At 41.8% G+C, this 10,684-nt stretch overlaps 1 long non-coding RNA gene across 2 annotated transcripts; it reads left to right on the forward strand.

Annotated features, from left to right (window-relative positions):
* Positions 1 to 2,587: 2,587 nt before the first annotated feature.
* On the forward strand, positions 2,588 to 8,495 carry LOC123162662 (uncharacterized). 2 transcript variants are annotated; one of them, XR_006481403.1, is made up of 5 exons: positions 2,588 to 3,056; positions 3,278 to 3,406; positions 4,109 to 4,171; positions 4,293 to 4,363; positions 6,259 to 8,495. It is a non-coding gene; the product is annotated as an uncharacterized lncRNA (long non-coding RNA). The 2 variants fall into 2 exon arrangements; XR_006481402.1 differs by having other exon boundaries at positions 2,588 to 3,406.
* Positions 8,496 to 10,684: the final 2,189 nt, after the last annotated feature.

Consider the following 10,684-nt stretch of genomic DNA (forward strand, 5'->3'; position numbering starts at 1 on the left):
GCAGCTCGCCTCATGTTGCGTTCTTTCGACATGACCACTCCATCACGTTTTGTTTCGTGGACTTTAGCGTCTACGCTTGGACTTACTGGCGTGACCACATCATGCCTTGTGTCATGGTCATCTGACGCCACAACATCACCTGCTTCTAGCGTAACCACACCGTGATGCCTTGTGTCATGGTCTTCTGGTGCCACAACTTCGCCTGGGGTTACTGGCGCAGATGCACTCACCGGACCCCCGAAAGTCTGGGGGCCCCTCCCAGGTATACGTACGTTAATACGTACAGGTCTTCGAGGGGGCAAATCAATCAGCGCCTGGCTCTTTTGTTTTTTATTTTGATCAAATCTCGGCGCCTCGCTCAGCTTCTGCGTGCTAGCTAGCATAGAAAAGTAAACAGATTTGGTGGGCCTGGCCCATATTCGCACGTACATGGTCACGTGGAGACCGGAGAGAAAAGGAATCGTTCCATTGATTTTCTGTAACTTTGGATTGGATCGGCCGTTCCCTGCCTTTTCTCCTCTTCCGCTGTACGTGTTCGTCTAATCTCATTGACTCTGTGACTGCGTCTCTGCCTCCTCACGAACGACGCCAGGACTGCGGCAGGTACATCTGGTTGCGCCCTCTTCCTCTCTTCCCTCGCATGATCTTCGTCCTATTTCTTTCTTTTCTCATCCTGATTCCCAATTTCTCGATCGATTGACAGATTGACAGATTAACACGACATTGTTTTTAGGGCGCTCAAATCATTGCGTCCACTTTGCCAGATTAGATTATATAGAGAAGGTATTATTTCATGCCCTAGCAAATTCTCATTATATTAGATGGTCTTCTGCACTTAATCTAATGTTTTAATTAGTTTTGCAGTAATTTTAAAAACTAATTGTTCTTTTCAATTTCAGCAGGGTCATGTCGAGTTCAGGTAGAAAGTATACATCCAGAAGTCATAAAAGGAAAAAAGAAGGAGGCAGATTAAGAGAAAGAAGCATTGAGCGGATCTCTTTTTAAATATTATAAGAGCGATACGAGCACGCCAAAAAATCCAGACGAGTTGGCGATAGTTCTTGCGGGTGACCAAACTAATGGCAATCAAGAAGATGATGGTCATACTCCTACAGAAGGCAATGTTGACGTCAACATGGATGATAGCAATGTGAGTGATCATGAGCCCATATTTAATTCATATGCGGTAGAATCTACTAGTGTTGATGAGGAACAAGTTAGTGTGGATATTTATGACCCAAGCAATTGGGGTAATCTTGATAACAAAGCGAGGGACATATTAGTGGAAAAGGGGCCTAAAATGGAAGAAGAAAACAATAAATATCCTTTGGATGAAAATTCAAGACATTTTTCGTATAGCCATTATTACTCCAGAAAGATGAGCAATGGAGAGGTGCGTGATAGGAAATGGTTAGTTTTTTCAAAACACACAAAGAAAGTGTTTCGTTTTCGCTGTAAGCTTTTCAATTCTGATAAATGCAAGAATGCAATGGGGAATGATGGGTTTTGTGATTGGAGGCATATTAATGAAAGACTGAAAGAGCACGAAGCTAGTGATTTTGCATCTCAGAATGTTAGGAGAAATATTTAAAGCTATATGTAATACATTATGTGATATGCACAATCATTTTGGATGCACTTTCTTTGATACAAATTATATATACATACGATGATTATTAATAGGCATTTATACTAAGGGCCCCAAAGGGCTCCGGATTGTCGTTTCGCCCCGGGCCCCCAAAATCTTAGGACCGGCCCTGCATGTTCATCGCCCATAGTGCGTAGTCCTCTCGATCCAGATGGGGGAATTGTGATCCCCCACCATCGGTATCGGTGCTCCCGCTGCCGCCGTCACGATCTCCTTGCCTGTGTTCAGCATGATTCTTCGACTGCTTTCCGAAAATTACACCAATACATCAAAGCTCTGATACCAATTGTTGGCCACATGCCCGCGTTGATACGTACGTCTCTCATAGACGATTACTTTCCGTCAAGAGCACACACGCAGTCGTCGAGCCAGCTGAGTACTTTCCGGCCGTAGGAAAACTGCACGTACGTAGACGCACAAAGCTAACCTGCTAAGCAGGCAGGCAGGCACCTGGATGGATTTTGCTCGGTGTCTAGCTAGCTTCGTATACTAGCTAGATCGAGTTGCCGGCAGAACACTTGATCAACACACGCGAGAACACGAGCACACGCGATATGGAAATAGGGCCGTGTCGGTCCTATGTTTTATTACTTTGATCCGAGTTGAGTTTACAGGGTAGGTTACACGCATATATATTGAACATATAAACCTCGCTAGGCTACCCGCCTAGCGAGGGCACTTGCGATCGCGCGACATTTTCCACCCCACGATGAATTTACTGTGTGCGTTTTTACCCTGCTGGCGTATGGTCGTCCGTCGGTTCATTTCCCACACCACGAGCTAGATTGACGCTGAATGACAAGTGGGCTCGTTCGTCTATGGGGGCCAGGAACCAGGGGGTGGGCTATTGAAGGCCTGCGTTGTGTAAAATCGTGGCCGCTGTGAAACCTAGCCCAATCCCTTCCTGTCCTTGAGCCTCCCGAGGCCGCATCCCTCTTCCCATCTTGCCGACACCCCCTCCTCTCCTCTCCCCCGGTTCTCCTGCCGCCGCCACCCCTTCCTTCCTTCGTCCCCGCCCTTGCTGCGAGCCCCTCCCTCTCTTCGTGCCGCCGGCCGTCGCAGCAACGCAAAACAAGGCGCCGAGCCGCGAGAGCTCGCCGTGTGCATGGAGCTCGTCCACCAGCGAGGCCCCCCGTACGCTGAGCTGCGGGAACTCGGCGTGCGCGTGGAGCTCGTCCACCAGCGAGGCCCCCCGCACCAGCAACAACACTGCTGGCTGCCACACACCATCACCCACGCCTCCTCGTCCCGCTGGCCTCCGCGGCATTCGGCGACGCAGAGCAGGGCGCGGAGCCGCGGGAGCTTGCCGTCTGCGTGGAACTCGTCCCACCATCGAGGGCCCCCGCACCAGCGACAACACCGTCATCCACGCCCTCCTCCCCTGTTCATTCTCGTCTCCATCAGGCAGGTGAGCTCCTGCTTCCTCTCTCGGTCTCCCCTCGATTTATGCTTGTGTTTTTTTCTTTGTGGGATATGGCTACTACTTGTGCTACTGGTTATACATGAATTTAGTGCTGCTGGTTTTGTTGTTGCAATGTTTGGCTGCTGCTTGCCCTGCTGCCATGTGCTACTACCTGATGTTGGTTGCTTCCTTATTTGGTTATTTGTGAACTAAAAACTCTTCCCAAGATGCAACTATTGAAAAGAAGGCTATGAGCCAAGGAGAAGTGATGATAAATATGGTGTAAGTGCCTGTTATTCATCACACTTGAGGGAAAGGACACCAAGAGCAAGAGAGAAAGACCAATACATGACTAAGTGAGCTTCATTTTTGGTTTTTTGTTTAATAAGTGATGAAGGTTATTTCATATGTATGATTAATAGAAATTTGGTAGTTACCATTCTGTTGTTTACTCAAATGACTGTACTTAGAACTACCTTCATACTTTACCCTATCTTGGTTTATTTTCCATCTCCAATTAGATTATGGTTTGCAGCCCAAGACCAATGTTTTATGGTGTTCTTATTCCTGATTTAGTTGTACATTTGATTTGTATGTGCGTGATCTATTATTGCAAGAGTTGATGGTATATGGTGAGCTGCCCCACAGCATCATTTGGTCTCTATAGCATTTGAGTAGGCAAAGTTGCTGTAACCGCATAATCCACCTAATTCTTGACAAGTCATCCGTTTCTCTGAATGTGTTGTATATGTACTGGAGTTTTCTATATGTCACTTTACATACCAGGCATCAATGCAATTTTTAGATAGTACATTGGTACCACTGATTCGGCCTCGCTTAAAAAATATTAATAAACAAGAAACATCGCGAGGCAAAGCCTCTCCTTTTAATTCACTAGATTCCACTCATTGTGCCTCTGGTGCAAGGCGTGAAAGAAGAGAAGTTCTGTTTGAGTATTATCACCATACATTTGTAGCAGCAATGCCATATATAATCATGCTTTGAGTGTTTTGCCTTGCGATGTTCAGCTTGTTCTTGTTTCTTAATTTTCTTGTCAGCTTGCCTTGTTAAGCTCCATGGATGGTGGGAGGATCATTCAGCTGACCAAGTGCAGTATGATGGTAATATAAAATCTAAGATTATGAAAGCATCTTTTGTGCATGTATGGTGGACAAACTTAGTGGTGTAGTATCTTTCAGAATCATTGCTAGGTTAATGATGTTGCAGGTTTTGCTTTGACAGATCCCTCGTTTCTTATCATCGGCAGGACTGTGGTGACAGGGAGCATCAGCAACTGCAATTTATACAAGAAGGTAAATGGCTTGCATGATCCCTTTTTTTGAATGTTTGGTATCCACTCTCCCATCAAACTTAGCGTCAAATAAGCAGATCCTAGCTGCAGATGGGAAGGTATAGAATGCTCGTCTATAAGCCCAATTAAACTGTTTTCCCATGTGCGATTGTGTAATTTTACTCTCTGCTGCTTGCGCACCATGGACCTGGAAATACTGGATCCTGTATGTTGCTACAGAAATTTGATTATCTCTTTTTTATCAAGGTTTAGAAATACTTAAGAAAGCTTAGTACTATTTGATGGTTGTAAGAATGAAGTTACAGTAATTAATATAGGAAGAAATACATTTCAAAGTTTACTCGGGCCTATGTTGGTTATCTGGCTACATCTTTGGAGAAAATTGCTAAATATGCTACTTCCATTGGCATATATGTTTCCTCTCTGGTTGATTTGTGTAAAAAGTAGATCATTTATGTGGTTCATGGTTTCTCGATGTACTAATGTAAGTCAAGCGTATTTTTCCTCCTTCTGCAATTCTCTTATTCAGAAATTCTGTAGGATACATATTTTGAATACAACACTTTGTTTAGGAAAGAAAACCCTGCTCTTACAGTTGCCTGTCAACTCCATATCAGTTGACAGGCAATCACTGTGCCTCTATGTCGCTGCTATGAGTTCTTATTCAGAACTTCGTAGGATACATATTTTAAATGATGCTTTTTTAGGAGAGAAAGCACTGCTCTTATAACTGTCTGTCAACTCCATATCCATTGACAACCGATCACCGCACCCTTCTGGTGATCTCCGCACCTCTCCGTCCCTGAAGGTGAGACTTCAGGAGAAGTAAAACGACACATACACAGAAAACTCCAAGTCCCTGATGAGGGATTCTAGGTGATCTTATTAGTTTCTTTAATAGATATGATCATAAAACTACCGTGCTTCTTTCCATATGCTAATAAATTAGATGCAAATGCTGGAATCAACATAGATCTCGTGATCAATTGGTTGTGATGTGGTGAGCCGAGGGTAGTTCACATACAATACTACACTCTCAAATTTGATTAGTAATTTTCTCAACGAATAAATAAAATCACTTCTATCATAAACTGATCATTGGTGATGCAAGCATGGTAGACCTTATAGAAGGGCTTGTGAAGTATTGCTTAAGCTACATCCACATGTGCTAACTTAGTATAAGAATACAGAACATAGCAATTAATCAACTTTACATTTCTTTTTGAAAACAATTCTTTTCTAGGAGAAAGTTTTTTTGACATTTTATCCCTGTTCTATTTTGTATCCTTATTTTTTCTCTGTTTTTTACCCTGAGATATTTGTGCATTGATCTTCAGTTATTTCTCTATTTTCTCCATGAGCTACCCTGAGCTACCCTGACAAAATATTTCTCCAGATGCCAATGGTGGCTTTTCTTCATTTGAGTTATTTGATAGATGCTCCATTTGAAATTAGAAAGAATAAATTGATAGACTAGAAGTTGCCGCATGCCGGTCGTCGTCCTTTGTCCTCAATATATGGCTGCAAAGCATCCGTGGATTTGCTATCGGCTTCGTCCAGTGGTCCAGGCCCTTTCCCTTTGTCCAAGTTGACCTTCCAAGGTCTACGCGGTGTCAATGGGAAAGGTTGAGAATCAGTGTCAATGGTGTTTCGTGACTCCTGCTGACAACCTCACCCTGCCCCTTCTCTTCATCCACTCGCCCTTCTTTGGGACACAACGGATAGTGTTGAGTGATCAGTACCAATGGCTCCTTTTCTCTGTGCTTTTTCCTCTCATGTTTGTAGTAATACTAATTAGTCACTTACCCTTCAATATTTTATCTTTTTATATCCAGTTCATAGTTTCACACACTAAACTAGACTATTTTGTCATGTCTTCTTCGAGTTCCTATGTAGGTTGTTCCTTGCAAGGGCACGACATCGTCAATTCTAGTGGTGGTTAGATGATTCACTATCACAAGGTTTGTCTTCTTAACAAGGTATACATTTCCCCCGACTTTTACTCCAATCTATTTCAGCTAGGCGAATCATGATAACCCTCTTCTTAAAGCAAAAAAATAATTTTAACTTGAGATTGTTCCATATGCCATGGTTAAAATAAATATACTCTAATGTGATAAAAGAATTGGTTTGTAATATTGTATTGTTTTTAAGAAGACCATATGTATACTACCAGATTATATTGACGAGAGGTACAGAGAACATACATATGTACAACCTTAAAAATTCCTTTGTGTGTGCTATGCTATGCCTGAGGCTTACAACTATCCATTCGGAATTCCTAGAGTGCACAATAAATGCTTATTCAGCACTAATGGCAGATTCTGTACATGTTTAGCAGTTCAACGCTTTCAGGATTAGAAGCTTTTTCCATAACTTATTTGAAATTTGTAGCTCAATAGGTTACTCCTGTATGTAGGTGTATTTAAGTCTTTTGTAGAATGAGATTATTGATATATGTCCTAAAAAATATTTTACTTTACTTGGAACCAAATTGTTCATTGCCAATTGTATATGGGCACTATTTTATACAAGATGCAGCTTAGTGTGCACTGAAACATTACCTACAGAGTTTGGCACAATTGGTAAAAGATTACTGCTGATGAACCGCAAACTGTTTAAAAGAACATGTGATGCATGTAAGCATGCTCTTGCAAGTTCTTCTTTGTTAGGCTCTTTTCGGGTATGAAAGCTTCACTCAGTAATTATCAACTTGTATGCCATTCTTTTCTATCAGCTCTATTTCATGCTGGAGAGGCTTTGTAAAGCAATTGCATACTGTCTTGTGTAAATAATATTAATTATGTATTTCTTTAGGGTGATAAACTTAATTTATGATAAGAGCTTCAAAAGTTTGGCAAAAATCCTCGACCCAAAGTGAAATTAGATTTGTACATTGGCTTGGATATGAGTTGAAGCTTGCAACATCTATAGTTAATTTTTACAGCTTCTACATCTACAATTAATTTTCGAGCTTATGCAGCTATGATCGGTATTTCCGCTGAAACTTTTACAGTCTGAAGGAGGAATCCTCTTGTGGGGCTTTAGCAGAAGTTGCTTTTTCTCGGTACTCAACATACTTCGTATGATTCCTTTTATTATTAATAACAATAATAACTACTATTTCGCATGCTAAAGTCTCATGTTTTCACCATCACCCTTTGATTGTTTGGATATTTAAATTGCAGCACTTGTTACCTCTTTATAATTGAAAAGGGGTTCCTAAATGTAGCGTGTACCTATAAAAATTTGGACAATATGAACATGTGAGGATTCTATTTTGTGTGCGGCTAGCCTTCTATAGAAGATTTAGGGAGGCTGTATGTCTTAGGTATTTATGGCAAATGTTCGTTACACTTAATTCGTTCGAGTAGGCATTAGCCTTTTCTCTCTTTAACACAGTACATTAGTTAGGAAATTTTCAATTGTTGCCTGCTGTCCATGCACAAATTAGGTACTCTTATACAGTATTACTTCTGAGCGTCTACATAAGTGCACTACAGATTTACTTGATTTATTAGATCGTACACACCACTACAAAGTATACTGCAGAATATTTGTTCTCCACTAACAGCAACACCTTCCTTTAAAAGGGGAATTGTTTCATTATTGGAGGCTTTCATTTAAATATTATTGGCAGCTCATTGGAGGTTCGGAGAGATGAGAACAACTGATGCCTCCTGCATAAATATTACTTGCATTTTCAGTTTCAGCCTGTCTACGGATATGATGTAGAGCTGATGCTTCGTGAATTCATCTCCCTGCTGCTGCTGCTGGTGCCCCAAGTGGTGGTCCAGTCTAGAGGACATGTATTTCTCCTCTATTTTGAAATTTTAGAACTGAATCAATTTTTCAGCAGTAGACAAGCTGAGTTTATAGTATATAAATTATGAGAGGATTATGCCTTCTGTTTTCAATATGAATTTCCTTCGCGAAATTGCCCCAGACCTAAATTACAAGAGGATTATGGAGGCGATGAAGATGTAAATTATGAGAAGTTGAGTTTATAGTGTGTAAATTAGGAGAGGATTATGCCTTCTCCTTTCAATAGGAATTTACTTGCATGCTATTGCCCCAGAGCATTACCGTGATACAAACATTTGTATTCCCTAGATGAGGATGACACCAGAGCAAAACAGGGTTACAAATGATGATTTAGCATTCACACATTAGACATGACCATACTAAGTATTGATAATCTTGATCTTTGCTTTCTCTCATATGTGCCCTACAATATTCACATAATACATGGTTTGAATTGGCTTTTTGCGCCATTGGCGCAACGGGTTATCTAGTAGTAGTAAAAGCTAACAATACGAGTCCTAGGGGGGGTTTGTTTCCAGGGACTTTTTGGTGTAGGGACTAGAAAAAGTCCTTCTTACAGACTTTTTAACCAAACATGAGAGACTACTAGGGACTAAAAGTTGCTTTTTGGGACTAAATGAAGAAGACTCTCAAGGAGAGTCTTTTTTGAGACTTTTTGGGACTTCTCCAACAATGCCCCTCCGTGCACCCATTGCCCCGCCACCCCATGGTGTTGTTTGGTTGTTATTTTTTTGTATACTAGGGATAACATGGTCATTTAATAACGTCTAGGGAGGGACTAGGACTTTTTAGTCCCTGGAAACAAACAGAGAGGATCTTTTTAGGGATTAGGGACTTTTTTAGTTGGGACTAGAAAAAGTCCTAGGACTTATGAACCAAACAGGGCCCTAATCTACTTAGCGATTACACCAGTCCCAGCCGGACAAGGTCATCGTGGTTAATTCCAACATCCGTGACCGCACAATCACTGCCGTGCGCCTATCCGACTCCCACCCCATTGCCGGACAGGCAGGCACCATCGTCGCACCAAGCTTCGCCACCGCCGCACCGCCAAAATAACCTGACGGGCGTGGATGGCAGCAGATCGAACCAATCTAGCCAGGAGGATGCGGCCGAGTACAACATGTCAAGGGATAACGGGCTCGGCGCGCAACATGGAGGAGAGATGGCGAGGAGAGGAGGGGCCGGCCGACGCAGTGGAGAGGATAGGAGTATGCGGCGGCGCTGTCGATGGAAAGGAGATGACGGGGACAGGAGAAGGCTCGAGATTGAGAGAGTGAAGGTTTTTTTTAGTGGTTGATTGAGAGAGTTAAGGTGCCATAGTGTGGTGAGTATAAGGGGACTACCTTTTTTAGGGTGGGCGTATAGTAGCTAAAAAGTAAATTTTAGCAGGCTCGAGCTTGGACCGTCTCCTGTTTGGCTGGCCCCAAGCTGCTCAGAAAGTTTTGGGCGAGCCTCAAACTGTCTAAAAAACTAATTAGGTTCGCTAAAAGAAAACTAATTGTCTCAAAAATACTAATTAGGTGTACCCACTTTATTTTTTGCAAATATAATCAGTTGTGTTAGCCTTACTTTTGTTTTAGTATACTATATATGTTTATATAATGCAGTATAAAATATTTTTATATTCCATTTTTTTCATCAAGATAAAAAACGATGGATTTAGATGATGTTTTCAAAATATCAAGTGACATAGCCACCGACGTAACAATGAAGGAGTGGACTGAAACACCACGAGAAGAGGTGCATACAAATAATCCTTTTTTATATGTATGTTATACATGACCATACAAAAGGTGCATATTTTATATGATATTTTTTTTAGAATATGTCAGAATAGAGATGAACTCTAGCGACACTCAAAAAGAATTGACTGACAAGGGTTCCAACGCAACGTCGTCACTGGAAGAGGCCAAAAGTTTACATATTTGTTTACAGCATAATAATATGCAAGCTGTGATATCACATAACAAAGCAAAATAGCAAATATAAAGGTTATCGTACAAGGTATTTTTTTTCCAATGTGATTATTGGTTTCTCGTTTGCCATATATTTTATGTACTCAACTAATTTGGCTAATTTTTGTATACTGATTTGGCTCATTTTTATATCATGACGATAGACTATGTTTGTACCCCAAGAGATATTAGTCGTTAAATCAATCATGCCTGCCCCCCCCCCCCCCCCGAAAAATCAAATTAGTGGACATTGGAAATGCATTGTTATCAAACGACGAGTTGAAATGGTTTATAAAAGATGATATGTTCTTGCACGACGGCATAAGACCGATCGCATAAACTTTGTACTTAACAACACAAACCATATATAATATATAATAACATCACTAGTAGAAAACATGGCTTACGTTCGGGCGAGATAAGCCCATTAGTCCCGGTTCAGTCACGAACCGGGACCCATGGGCCCATTGGTCCCGGTTCGTGAGACCAGGGGGCCTGCCGGGCCTCGTGGGGGCATTGGTCCCGGTTCGTCGGGCCCC

Source organism: Triticum aestivum, chromosome 7B (genome assembly GCF_018294505.1).
Source record: "Triticum aestivum cultivar Chinese Spring chromosome 7B, IWGSC CS RefSeq v2.1, whole genome shotgun sequence".
Lineage (NCBI taxonomy): Eukaryota > Viridiplantae > Streptophyta > Magnoliopsida > Poales > Poaceae > Triticum > Triticum aestivum.